The 14,987-nt window shown below is 38.5% G+C and overlaps 1 protein-coding gene and 1 pseudogene across 1 annotated transcript in view; both read right to left on the reverse strand.

Moving 5' to 3' along the window:
• Positions 1 to 4,376: 4,376 nt before the first annotated feature.
• The window catches only part of LOC125109829 (zinc finger X-linked protein ZXDB-like), a 35,163-nt gene continuing 24,552 nt past the window's right edge, over positions 4,377 to 14,987 (reverse strand). The window contains exon 4 of the mRNA XM_047746948.1: positions 4,377 to 4,427. The gene's annotated coding sequence lies outside the window, so the exon portion shown is untranslated. The remainder of the gene's footprint in view (positions 4,428 to 14,987) is intronic.
• LOC125109826 (RNA polymerase II subunit A C-terminal domain phosphatase SSU72-like) lies at positions 11,038 to 12,300 on the reverse strand (annotated as a pseudogene).

The following is a 14,987-nucleotide window of genomic DNA, read 5'->3' on the forward strand; positions in this document are numbered from 1 at the left end:
TCTTTAAAAAAAAAAAAAATCAAAATCCTCAATACTCCATTAGCTGTCACCCCTGCATCCATCTTCATTAAAACCAGATGCACTCAAGCTAAGACTTGTTTTCTTTTACTCTGAGCTTCATGGAGGACAGCCAGTTTTGCCTATATGTTTCTTTACCTAAGAGTTAAAGGCCAAACAATACTTTTTAGACCAATATCTTTAGCTGTATTAATATATCATCAGCCAGGTTATTGGCATTTTGCTGGCCCAAATCAGTCTATTTCTTTTAGGTAATTATACATTTTTCTCCTATGATCCTACAGTTTATTTTCAGAGGACATTCTTATTTCCTCATTTACAAGTTCTAGAAAGGCACTTCTCCATAGCCTCAAAGAACAATAATAAATTATAAAGACATTTGCCACTGGGTTAAAACCTGGTGCCCACAGATAAGTTTTACTCTCTTCTATGGCCATTGATCATGGTCAGGCATTCCAATCCTAGAATTGTCTGAAATTTGTCCCAAATGGAGCAAATTGTGACCATGTGGTTGAGTATAAATCCAATACACTACTTGAAAGATAACTGTGCAATTTGCTCTTGAAATTCTTTTTTTTTTTTTTTTTTTTTTTTTTTTAGATTTTATTTATTTGTCAGAGAGAGAGGAGAGCAAGCGAGCACAGGCAGACAGAATGGCAGGCAGAGGCAGAGGGAGAAGCAGGCTCCCCGCCAAACAAGGAGCCCGATGCGGGACTCCATCCCAGGACGCCGGGATCACGACCTGAGCCGAAGGCAGCTGCTTAACCAACTGAGCCACCCAGGCGTCCCTGCTCTTGAAATTCTTTTTGGCTAAATCTCTTTTTGAAATTCTTTTTGGCTCAAGTCAGGGTTGGTCTAACAAGTATGTGAAGAGAATATCTATGCTCATTGAACTACAACACCATAGGTGAAATTAATATCCACATTTTGCTGATGAAGAAATTGAGGCCTAGAGAAATTAAGCAATTTGTCCAAGGTCTGGGCTCTCAAACATTACACTATTGATATAACTTGAGAAATATGGGGAATGTCTCTGTTGTAAAGTATTTCCCCATGAGGGGCACCTGGGTGGCTCAGTCAGTTAAGTGTCTGCCTTTAGCTCAGGTCATGATTCTAGGATCCTGGGATCAGACCCCACATCAGGCTTCCTGCTCAGCAGGGAGCCTCCTTCTCCATCTCCCTCTGCCTGTTGCTCCCCATGCTTGTGCTCTTTTTCTGTCAAATGAATAAATAAAATCTTTTAAAAAAATATTTCCCCATGAATTTTCAGGATTCCTGAAATTTCAAACATTCTTTTGGTCTGGAAAGCAAATATACTGGGAAAAGTAAAGCTAACTCTTAAAGAATCCCTTGGGAAAAGTCATTATATTCTTTGTATCTCCATGACCAGTACCTTACTTCATGAAGGCCACCATCATTTTTCATCTGGATTACTACAGTAGTCATCCAACTAGTCTCAGACTACCAGGACGGCTCCTTCTAATCTGTTACCCATATTACAGCCAGAAGGATCTTCCCAAAATGCAGATCTGCTCATGTCATTCCCTGCTTAAATGATTACAGGGACTCTTCATTGCCTTCGACATATCTACACCAGTTACACCAGTAGTTTTCAAATTTATTAGGCAAAATGTTATATAACAAATAATTTTGATCATCACCCCCCATTATTCTCAAAGTTAATTCTAGAGAAAGTAAATGATCTATGTATACAATTTAAAAATAATTTTAATATAGCACTCTAACTTTAAGATAAAGGAGAAATAAAAATAATTAACATAAACAGCATTAGTTCAATTTTTAACAATGCTTCACAGTGATTACATTAGAAGCAAAAAATTCTTCAAATTTTGGGAGAGTGGAGACAGCACTGACCTCCCCCATCCCACGCCCTATAGATAACTACTGGTCTAACCTCTTTAATGTGACTTGTAAAGTTTTGTGCTCTGGACTCTCCTCACCTCTCCAGCCAATATTCTCACTGATGAGCTTCCCTTGGCCTTGAATCCTCATAAACTACATTACTGCCCAATTCATATAGTGGTTTCTCACTTATTGGTCTTCGAGCAAGAAGCCACTTTCTTGGCCTGGAATTCTTCTTTATCCTCTCTCCAGCTTTATCTGGCTAATTCTTTTTCATTCAGGTCCCTGCCTAGATGTAATTTTCTCTAGGAAGCCTCCTCTCCCACACCATAAGATGTGGCATCCCTTTAGAGCATCCTAAAATTTCCACTATTATACCACACATTACATTGCATTGCAATTTTCTCTTTACTTCTCTGGTCATTTCCTGGACAATGAGTTTTTTGAGATCATAAGCTGTCTGTGGTCACTGTTATGGCACACAACAGTTGGCACAGAATGGGCATTCATCATGACTTGTTAAAGGAAAAGGAAGTTGGAGAGCATCGTAAACTAACTTAGTTAAACTCTTTCATATTTCTACTGAAGGATACTTTGGGGAAGGAAATAATGAAATTGGCAGCATTACAGTCAGCTATTATTTTTTATAAACACATTATTTTGGAAATGTGCATAAACATCAAAACTATAAAATGTATTTTGAAAAAAAATAAAATGTAAGAAACCCGACAAACATTACATCAGCCACATTATTAAGGTCAACATCATCAGAGATAGGTCATGTACAATCTCTTGATGTGATATGATGAAAATGGCATTTAACCTCTGTGGTTTTCCTTCCCACAAACCCATAATCCTAGTCTAAACAAAAGAAAAACATCAGACAAATCCCAGTTGAGGGGCATTTTACAAAATACCTGACAATATTCCTCAAAATTGTCAAGGTCATCAAAAATAAGAAAAGTCTGAGAAACTATCATAACCAAGAGGAGCTTTTAAAGAGATACAATGACTAAATGTAATCTGATATCCTAGATGAGATTCTGAAACAGAAAAAGGTAAAACCTAAGGCAATCTGAATAAAATAGGGACTACTGTTAATAACAATGTGTCAGTATTTCATTAATTGTAATAAATGTACCATGCTAATATAAGATGTTAATAGGGGAAAATGGGTACAAGGCATATGGGAACTCTCTGTACAATCTTAGCAATTTTTCTGTAAATCAAAAACTAAAAGGTTATTTTTTCTAAAACAAAAAAGGGTTTTTTTTATGGGCAAAACATTTAAGTAGACATAGCATCCAAAAATAAGTGTATAAATGCAACAAGCCCATGAAAATATTCTCAACATCTCCAGTCATAAGGCAAATGCAAATGAAGTCATTATGTAATGCCACTACAAACACATCAGAATGGTTAAAATGAGTAGCTCTTCCTGCCTACAGTTTCTGTCCCCATTCTTTAATAAAACCACCTTTTGCACCAAAAAAAAAAAAAGTGGTTAAAATTTAAGTATAAAAGAGTGAGAAAGTCAAGTGTTTGGGTGGACATAGAGCAACTGAAATTCTCAAACATTGATTATGAGAATACAAAATGATATGGTTGCTCTAAAAACAAAGTGGCAATTTCTTATAAGTTAAACATACACTTTCCACAGATCCAGCAATTCCACTCCTAGGTAATGACCCAAGAATAATAAAACATATGCTCACTCACACATACATACATACCTACATGCAATGTAAAATGATATCATCAATCACAAAAATAATGAGAATAAAAAAGCATTGTCCCTTGAAAATCATGAAAACCCTGAAATAACCACAGGTTTATGTCCTTAGGCTACGGATGCTAAAATATTTCAGGGTAAGTGTCATGATGTCTGCAACTTATTCTCAAATGATTCAGCAAAAGAAAAAAGGAAGTAGTAATGAAAAAAAGAAAGAGAGGGAGGGAGGAAGAGAGGAGAGAGGACAGCAAATGTGGCAAAATTGTTAAAAACTGGTGAATCAAGAAGAAGAAAGGGAGGGAGGGAGGAGGGAAAGCAACAGATAAATGTGAATGGTAAAATATTAAAAACTGGTGCATCAAGATGAAGAGATGAGTGAGTCATTATTCTTATAACTTTCCTATACATTTGAAATTTACGGAATAGAAAATTGGAGAAAAGCAAGATCAGTAATAGCACTAGTAAGGTGAAACAAATTTCTCCAGGGGTCAATTTTTTTTTTTTTTCACTCACTGGCTGAAAGTTAGCCAAAGTATTTATGTTGCCTGAGCACTTACAATGTGACTATCTTCACAGAACAGTCTGTGAACTGTGACATGTTTACTAAACTGTGAAGCATTGATTAAAAGTTGCTCAGAGAGATGCCTGGGTGGCTCAGTCAGTTGAGGTTAGACCCCTGATTTCAGTTTAGGTCATGATCTTGGGCGTCATGAGATTGAGCCCTCTGGTGGGCTCCAAGCTCAGTGGGGAGTCTGCTTACCTGCTTCTTCTCCCTCTCCCTCTGCTCCTTTCCCTATGTGAGCACTCTCTCTCCCTAAAATAAATAAAATAAGATCTTTAAAAAAAAAAGTTGTTCAGATAGTTCAACCAAATTTAGGATTATATGTTTAATATTACAACCCAAATGTAAAATAAAAAGTTCTATTAAACAACTTATTTTTTACTCCATGGCTCTAGATAGCCTAAATTTGTCCAGTTGTTTTGGAATCATATAGACATTTTCATTCAGGATCAATCTTAAAAGAAGGCAGAATAAGTCAGAAAAAAAAAAGTAACTAATTTTTCATTTAAAAGAATTGTCCCTCAGTCAGTTAAGCGTCTGCCTTAGGCTCAGGTCATGATCCCAGGTTCCTGGGATGGGATCCTGCATCAGGCTTCCTGCTCAGCGGGGAGCCTGCTTCTCCCTCTTCCTCTGCTGCTCCCCCTACTTCTTGTTCTCTCTCTATCTCTCTCTCTGTAAAATAAATAAAATCTTTAAAAAAAAAATTGTCCCATTGGGAGCCTGTGTTTATTTTTAAAATGGTACTGTTGCTCCAACATTTCTCAAATCCCACTTTGGAGTTTCAAAGCCTGTTTGTTAATCTCCTAATACAATCACTGTGGTTATTTTATTTTTGTTTTATTTATTTATATATTTATTTAATTTTTTTAATTTGTCAGTGTGGTTTTTTTTTTTTTTTTAAGATCTTACTTATTTACTTATTTGAGAGAGAGAGAGAGAATGTGGGGTGGGGGGTGCAGAGGGAGAGGGACAAGTAGACTCTACCCTGAGCCCAGAGCCAATGCAGGGCTTGAGCTCAGGATCCTGAGATCATGACCTAAGCCAAAATCAAGAGTTGGACAATTAACAGACCAAGTGACCCAGGTCCTTCTAAGTGTGGTTACTTTAAATACAACCACATTTCCTTTAGGACAAAATGGCATTTGAACTTGTGATGACTCAACTTATTTACCGTTTTTTAACACATATGACTATATCTTTGAAAAATCATGTCTACCTTAACGAATTAAAAATTGCCGTCATAAGCTCCCCCCTGCTTGTGCTCTATCCCAATCTCTCTCTCTAAAAAAAAGAAAAAAAAGTTGCCATCATATAAATTCTATTTAAAAAAAAAAAGTTCTGTGTCTATAAAATAAAAAACAAAATAAGAGCTCCTATTTTAGGCCAGGGGTTGGCAAATATTCTCTGTAAAGTTTCAGGTAGTAAACATTTTAGAATGTTAGAATCCTATGGATTCTGTCACAACTAATGAATTCCTCTATTGCAGTATGAAAGCCGCCACAGACAATACTTAAATGAACGAGCTTACCTTCATTCCAAAAAAATCTTATTTATAAAAACAGTTTGTGGAACACATCTGGCCCACAGGGCCCTTATTGGCAGACCCCTGTTTTAGTAATAATGGATAACTGACATAAATACAGTTGATCCTTGAACATGGAGTGGTTCCTGCTCCCATGCAGTCGAAAATCTGTGTATAACTTTGACTCCCCCAAACTTTAATTAATGATAGTCTACTGTTGACCAGAAACCTTACTGATAGTTAACACATTTTGTATGTTACATGTATTATATACTGCATTCTTACAATAAAGTTAGTTACAGAAAAAGTTATTAAGAAAATTATAAGGGTAAGGTTGCCTGGGTGGGTCAGTTGTTTAAGTATCCAATTCCTGGTTTCAGCTCAGGTCATGATCTCCATGTCAGAAGATGGAGCCCCATGTCTGGACCCGTGCTCAATTTGGAGTCTGCGTGATGTTTTTTTCCTCTCCATCTCCTTCCCCCTTTTTCCCCTCCCCATGCCCCACCTCCTGGTGTGTTCTCTTCCTCAACTAAATAAATATACAAACAAACAAACAAATAAGGGGCTCCTGGGTGGCTCAGTCAGTTGAGTGGTTGACTCCTGGTTTTGGCTCAGATCATAATTTTGAGGTCACGGGATCAGGTCCTACATTGAACTCCATGCTCAGTGGGGAGTCTGCTTCAGGATTCTCTCTCCCTCTGCTCCTCCCCCTAGTCGCTCACTCTCTCTCTCAAATAAATAAATCTTTCAAAATAAATTAATTCATTAAATCTTTTAAAAAATAAAATCATAAGGGAAATATATTTACAGTACTGTACTGTAGTATATAAAATCTGCATGTAAGTAGATCCACACAGATCAAACCTGTCTTGTTCAATGGAAGACTGTATACAGCCTTCCAAAGTAACAGCAATTCCTAGGATATATAATTTTGGACTCAAAAATTTTTTTTCATCCACTGTTTAATAGTCAATAGTAAGGCGTTTTAAAATCTTGTTTAAAAAAAGCATTATTTTTTAATAGCATTAGAGTAAAGTATTGCATTGATGCTTCCTCTACCAGAGGGGAAACGATTACAAGTACAGGTTTTTTTTTTTTTTTAATTAATTTATTTATTTGAGAGAGAGAGAGAGATCACAAGTAGGCAGAGGCAGGCAGAGAGGGGGGGGGAAGCAGGCTCCTGGCTGAGCAGAGAGCCTGATGTGGGGCTCGATCCCAGGACCCTGAGATCATGACCTGGGCCAAAGGCAGAGGCTTAACCCACTGAGCCACCCAGGCACCCCACAAATACAGTTTTATCATTCAATCAGCAGAAGCTGTATTTTGATTTTTAAGCTGATCATTAAAAATAAAAGCACAATCCATCACCCACTGCTCCAAGAGTACTATTGTAGATTCCATTCTTCAGGAAGTAATCTGAGGTCACCTCACTTAGTATCAATATAATCTTTGTAAAATGGGGGGACAGGTACACAAACATAAAACCAGCAAGCATACACTCAAAAAACTCAATGTCAAAATAACAATTTTGACCGATTACTGGTGAGTAAAAAATTAGTCTATCCAAAACATCAAAGAGAATACGAGGTGAAAGCAATCTACAGAGTACTTCTAGCATTGTTTATTCGTTTCATTGCCATCCGGAAACAAACATATTTCTTTGGCATTCACAAATTTTAAAAAATAAAACTAAAAATGTTTTCTCAGACAGAGATTGATGTTTGCAAATGCTTGATATAAAGAGCAAGAATCATAAACAGTTCTATTTAAACAAATGGTGCCTTTTTCTTTGTTCATTTAAAAACATTTGTTGGAATTAATTGTTAAACTGTTCACATCTTCAAAAGAAAAGAGATAGGGAAATGCTATCTGCACTAATATTTCATACTTACTGGACTATTTTTCCCTTTTGACATTTCCTTACTACAGTAATGATTCTCAAATGCAATCTTGAACGCACCAACATCATCTGGGAATCTGTTAGAAATGCAGATGAGGACCCCTGCTCAGCTCCCTTGGCCCCTCCCCACACTTATGTGTGCATGTTCTCTCTCTCTCAAATAAATAAATAAAATCTTAAAAAAAAATTTTTTTTAATTTACCTCCAAATACAGAAGCACAAGAACACAATGCTTTCAGATTCTTTCTGTTTGGCCTTAACAGCTGCTTGATCAAAGAAATTACAGCCCTAAATATTAACAAGCCCCTTCTGAATTAAAACAATTTTTTAAAATAACTAAGGATGTAATTAATAAATGAAAACACTATCCTATGCACTGTATTGTAATAAGCATTAATGGGAGGTGACGTTATAAATTAAAAAAAAAAAATACTGGGATAGCAGGTTAAGATGTTCAGAGGACGAGACAGCAGGGAGATCTGAAGTCAGCAGCAGGAATCTCCAGAAGTGGAAACTGAACTGGTTTTTGAAGAATGGATGTGTAGGGAGATGGAAATGAAAATTCCAGACAGGCAAATGCCATGAGCAAAGACTCTGAATATACTTGGTACATTTGAAGAATAGCCAAGTAGACCAATTTAGCTGAGAACATCCATATAGGAAAAAATTGGTAGACCGGGTCCATTTTACTGTGGTCTTAAATGTCAGGCTGGGGCATTTGATTTGTTCTAAGAGCAGTGAGGAACCATTTAAAATTCTAGGGACATAATGAAAGTAGTATTTTAGGAAGACTGATTTGATGAGATGTGTAGAGTAGGTTACAGATGGGCTTCTCAAATGGTAAAATGCTTATAAAATCACCTGGGATCCCATTAAAATGCAGATTCCAATGCAGTAGGTCTGGCATGTAGGCTAAGATTCTGTATTTCTAACACAATCCCAGTGATACCCAGCCTGTTGGTCCTCAGACAGCACTTTAAGTAGTGGAAGATTAGGGTAAAGTTGTAAATTCAAGATATCCCCTGAGGTCTAATACTGAACTAGGAAAAGAAAGCATGCCATAAAGAAAATATTTTTTTAATACAAAGAGACATAGCTAAAAGCTGATAAATTTTTTAAAAAGAGAAATACTAAAATTATATTCTATTTGTCTTTTTTTTATTTTTACTTATTTATTTAAGAGAGAGAGAGAGATCACAAGTAGGCAGAGACAAAGTCTCAGAAGCAATTCAATGGAAACTTCTCAATAAATAGTATTGAAATAATTGGATATTCATGTGCCCCATCCCCCCAAAACAAGTGAAAAGCAGAGGCCATTAAAAAAAAAAAAGAAGAACATAAGAGAATCTTACAGAAATCAGTACCAGAGAGCATGGTGGGATGTGTCCCAGGAAATGGAAAAGCACTAGACACTGCTCTCTGCGCTTCTTTGCTATATGCTTTCCCATCTCCTCATGCTTCCTTCTGCTTACTATCAGTTTGCCCATTAGGACTATCACTCCTGACTCTGAATTAACTTTCAGTTAAGTCTCAGTTCAGGTTCTCAGAAGAGGTGTGCCTGGGTGGCTGAGTAGGTTGGGAGTTGGCATTCAGCTCAGGTCATGATCCCTGGTAGGCTCCCTGCTCAGTGAGGAAAAAGTTCTCAGGAAAAGAACCAGCTTGGATCAGTCTTTGGAATTATTGCCAGGGTCAGAAGTCCATCTCTGGTTCAACCATCTATTACCCAGACAAAGACTTTCTTACAATATTTTAGAATCAATTGGTGAAATGAAGAGAGATAGTTGAGCATGGCAAACAAACTGATGAACAAATCTGCTAAAATGACTGTCAGGAGAGACTCTCAGGTTCAGCTGAGGCCTCCATTGTTTGCGTAACAGATCTCAAGTACTTCCCTTGCTCTAAAGGTGTGCACTTTTCTGAGCTGTTAAAACAATGAGAAACCAGTTCTGTCAGTTCTAAGGTATCATCCTCCTCCAGACTATATGAATTGATGAAAAATTCGCTGAGGTGGAAGAAGCAGGTGGTGAGGTCTAGTATCTTGTTGCTATGCATTTCCTTCCCCCCAGCCCACAGGCATGAAGCAACATGGGAATTCTTATCCCTTAGAGGAGGAGGTTTTTTTTTTTTTTTAAAGATTTTATTTATTGATTTGACAGAGAGAGATCACAAGTAGACAGAGAGGCAGGCAGAGAGAGAGAGAGGGAAGCAGGCTCCCTGCCGAGCAGAGAGCCCGATGCGGGACTTGATCCCAGGACCCTGAGATTATGACCTGAGCCGAAGGCAGTGGCTTAACCCACTGAGCCACCCAGGTGCCCCGAGGAGGAGGTTTTTAAGAGAATCACTTGGAGAGCTTGAAATTTGGTGGCACATGGGAATTATCTCACTTTGAAAATGCACTAAGTGAAAGGCTGTGGCTCCATTAGCCACAGATGAAAGAGCCAAGGAAGGAAGGCAAGAGAAAGAGATGCAGTCCCAGGAGGGAGCCTTACTCAGAGCCGATGTGGACGTGGGGTGGGAGCTGGACAAAGTATGATCCTACAAGAAGAAACTGACTTGGATTTAAAGGGTGCTTGCCTATTTAAAGAGCAACACCATCTCAAATGTGGACCCTCTAATGTGGATGAGATTTTTTCTTATCTAAGAATTATCTGAAATTGAGAGCTGATCAAAATTGTATCCAAGGTGAAGGGAAGAGTGGATCTTCAGCTGTTTTAAATGGAGAATGGGGGTGCCTGGGTGGCTCAGTGGGTTAAACCTCTGCCTTCAGCTCAGGTCATGATCTCAGGGTCCTGGAATAGACTCCTGCATTGGGCTCTCTGCTCAGCAGGGAGCCTGCTTCCTCCTCTCTTTCTGCCTGCCTCTCTGCCTAATGTGATCTCTGTCAAATAAATAAATCTTAAAAAAAAAAAAAAAAGAAAAGAAAAGAAAAAAGAAAGAAAACTCTATCTTTAAAAAAATAAAATAAAATAAATGGAGAATGGGTTGGAGGAGGGTTTCTTGCACCCTTCTAGTCCAACAGTTTCTTTATTTTTTAATTTTCTTATTTTCCTGATAAGATAAAGCCCACTTCTTCTTTCAGGTTATTTGAACATTCCAACAAGCTTAGGGGGTAAAGGGAAGAAACCACAAAGAAAGACACAGATATACAGAGGAAATGTATTATAAACTGTTGTTTTCTCTTTTGGTGAAAGAAAAAAACTTTAAAATCAATATCCCACTCATAAGTAAAGGTGAGATAGAAAAAAATGATTTTTTTAATCTAGCATTTATGTGTATATTCTCATTTCATAGGTACACTTTATTTGGGTATTACTACCATCCACTGGCAGAAAATCTAAAAGGAAAAACAAATATCAGGAAGGGCAGAACTTTACCAAGAGGAAGCTCAAGAAGCTGGGTTTAGGAGGGTGGATGGCCCGCCAGGTACCAGGCCAGGTGGGTCAGTGGAAGCAAACTGTGTGCAGGAAGGCCCTGGAGCTCTCCTCCAACTCCTGCAGCAGCTCATCGATTTAATTCTCCACATCCTCCCTACCCTGAATGCACTGGCATAGCTCACAGATGAAGAATGCCCCCAGGGTGGCCTCTCTGTCACTGTTCTGGATGTCCCCGTTGCTTACAGGCATGGGTTGGCAGGTCTCTTGCTCTCTGGAATTCCGATCTTCAACCATCTGGTCATTCGCTCTCTCTTCACAAATGAGGAGCAGGAAATCAAATACACCTTTGCCGTTCTGGAACATTTCTGGCCAGGATTTGATTCTCTAATTTCTGTCTAATATATGTAAAATGCCATTCTCTCCTTCCTAAGGAGATCACTGTATATCTAACCTTAAGTAGTTTTGAAATCATAAATATTTGGCTCATAACGTGCTGGTCCAGTCAAAGTCATGTGAGTTCCTGTTCCAAAGAACTGGCCATTGAATTCTCATTTGCTGCAGATGTTGTGTGCCTCCATGCTCAGGTCTGGTTGCTCAAACTGACCACCACTACCTGCAGCAGCAGCAAAGACACCAGTGTGCCCTCCAAAGGGCTCTTTAAACAACCGGCAAGTGCAAAACTATGTCTGTCACCCCAATGGTGGTTGCAGATTCCAGGCACTGATCAGTTGAAGAATAGTCTAGCATCCTGAAAACAGAACTTGGAGTTAAAGATTTGTTTGGTTTTTAACTTCTATTTCTTTCTTGAAATAAAACTGTGCTTCAGGGCACCTGGGTGGATCAGTGGGTTAAAGCCTCTGCCTTCAGCTCAGGTCATGATCTCAGGGTCCTGGGATCGAGCCCAATGGCTCTCTGCTCAGGGGGGAGCCTGCTTCCCTTCCTCTCTCTCTGCCTGCCTCTCTGCCTACTTGTAATCTCTGTCTGTCAAATAAATAAATAAAAATCTTTAAATTAAAAAAAAACACCTGTGCTTCATTTGGGACTTAGAACCCAACATAAAACTTGCCAGAAGCCCCAGTGAAGTATAAGGGAAAGAGGGAGATACATATTCTTCCATAAAAGCCATGCAAGATTTCCTAATGAAAGTTTATGACAGATTGGAGAATGGAGAATCTACCTAAATAGTATTATGTACTTCCATATTGTCAAGTAAAACCAATCCTGCTACCTCAATTTCGTTTAGCTAAACTAACTGAAGATCAGGACTACCCCAGTCCCACTCTTAGCTTCACCACAGAAGCCCAGAAGCTGAAGCGGGAGGTCCGTCATGTAAACCAAAAGGGTTGCATTTCCTACTCTGTCTAGTCATCTGGGATTCCACTAAGCTTCTAAAAGATTCCATTGTAACCACAGATTCTTATCCAGTGTCCTAGTACATCATTTTGTTTAGCAAACATTTCTCATTCCTCATGCTAACTGATAAGTTAGTTCATACAATATTTTTGTTTCTTCTCGCAGAGACTTCTCCACGTCCAGCACAGTTCTATAAGCTTCTCGTGGAAGTTATATTTGAGTGTATGGCAGTGCAGATGATAAATGATACATCCGTTAAAATATATCAGATGATAATAAATGTTTTATTAACAAAAAAATAGCAGGGGAAAAGAATAGAGGTTGCTGGGGAAATGAATTTAAAACAGGGGTTCAGAGAAGGCTTCCTTGAAAGGTTGACAATTTGAGCAAAGACTTCAAGGTAGGAGCATTTTGGAATATTCAAGGAACAGCAAGAAGTTTATAGCTGGAACAGAAGGAGAGAGAGAGGGAAGGGTAAGGTGAGAGAGGGAAGAAGGGCCAGACCACTTAGGAACTCTTAGCTACTGTGAAGACTTTGGCTCTTTGAATTAGATGGGAAGTCATTCAAGAACCAAGGAGTGACATGATCTGACTTATGTTTCAATAGGATCTTTCTGGATAAAGATGATAGGGGATGGAGTGCCAAGGGCAACCAACCACCTGGGAGGCTCTTGAAACACTCCAGGCCACAGATGATAAAGGCCAGGACTGTGGGAGAGGATGGGAGCCCCTGGAGGAAATGAGGATGGGAGGATTAACCAGATTCTGATAAATCACTCCCTGAACGCCGTACCAAGGTGTTGTTCTTGTATTTGGCATAGAGAAAACAGAAAGGCAAATGCAAAACGAATTTAAATTCAGCAACTAACCTATCAAGGGGAATTTGACTATTTCAGTAGTACTTGATATTAGTAAAGTCTACGGTACTTTTTAAATATAAAACTTTCAGGTATAGATATTTGGAAAACCAGAAAAGCCTTGAAACCATTTAAAATGCATATCAGATTCTTTGAAAGTGTTTATGAATTTGACAAAGTATCTTCCACAAGGAAAGAATGCCCTAGAAGGAAAAGAAAGATATTAGATTTTTCTTAAAAAAAGAAATACACCCAAGAAGATATAAATAGAAAATAGCTGAAAATACACCTAGATGTCACAATGTGCCAGATTATCATCTGATATTTCTTTTTTTTTTTTTTTTTTTTTTAAAGGGAAGACAGACATGGAAACCAGAAAGCACAATGGGTATAAATTTAATTTTATTATTATTATTTTTTTTTTATGTGACAGACAGAGAGATCACAAGTAGGCAGAGAGGCAGGCAGAGAGGTAGGCAGAGAGAGAGAGGGGAAAGCAGGCTCCCGGCTGAGCAGCGAGCCTGATGTGGGGCTCGATCCCAGGACCCTGAGATCATGACCTGAGCCGAAGGCAGAGGCTTTAACCCACTGAGCCACCCAGGCGCCCCAACATCTGATATTTCTAATAAAGATCTAGTACCAAAAGTACCAAAGCTCAATGCTAAATGACACAAACCATTTTCCAATGACGAAAGGGCAATCAGTAGAAATAAGGACTCAAAAAAAAAAAAGGGCGCAAATACGGCATTAAATGTATGTGACTTTAAAAGAGATTAAGAACTGCATAGCATAGGTCTTCCCTCTAATATGATAACAGAGATACAGACAGACAACTACAAAAAATTCTATGTATTCATTAAGGATAACATAATACAAATTTGAGAATGGAATAATACAAAGCAGGAGACATTTTCGAAATGTCAACAAAGAGTGCCAGTGAATATTTTTTCTGCCAAGGAACAGCACGAGGGAATGTTTTATTCAAGAGTATCCAGGGAAGTAAGAAGTACATTTAAATGGGACATGTCTCAGCTACATCAAAAATTTTTAATGAAAAACAGAAAAGCAGCTTCTGGGAATAAAAGCATTACATTTTTGTTCTGGAATAAAAGTGCTATGCTATGTATACCCTCATAAAAAATGATTAGAGGTATCCCCTGCTCTTTGAAAGTTCATGTTATGCCACTTTGTTATTATGAAAGACGGAAAGAAATCCAAAGAGGATTTTCACTTTTAAGAAGAAAGGTGAAAAGCAAAAGTAGTGTTCAGCATTTGTTTTGTAGCAAAACAAATTTATGCCACAGAGGCAGTGAACACCTGGAGCAGAGAGAGAGGCCCCACCAAGCTTCTTCCCGGCAATGACACTCAGCATTTGAGCATTAAGAAGTCATCACTTTGGGGGGGCCCGGGTGGCTCAGTGGGTTAAAACCTCTGCCTTAGGCTCAGGTCATGATCTCAGGGTCCTGGGATCAAGCCCCGCATTGGGCTCTCTGCTCAGCAGGAAGCCTGCTTCCCTTCCTCTCTCTGCCTGCTTCTCTGCCTACTTGTGATCTCTCTCTGTCAAATAAATAAATAAAATCTTTAGACAAACCATAAGAGACTCTCAATCTCACAAAACAAACTGAGGGTTGCCGGAGGGGAGGGGGTTAGGGAGAGGGTGGTTGGGTTTTGGACATTGGGGAGGGTATGTGCTATGGTGAGTGCTGTGAAGTGTGTAAACCTGGCGATTCACAGACCTGTACCCCTGGGGCTAATAATACATTATATGTTAATAAAAAAAATTATCCAAAAAAAAAGTCATCACTT

Source organism: Lutra lutra, chromosome 9 (genome assembly GCF_902655055.1).
Source record: "Lutra lutra chromosome 9, mLutLut1.2, whole genome shotgun sequence".
Taxonomy (NCBI): domain Eukaryota; kingdom Metazoa; phylum Chordata; class Mammalia; order Carnivora; family Mustelidae; genus Lutra; species Lutra lutra.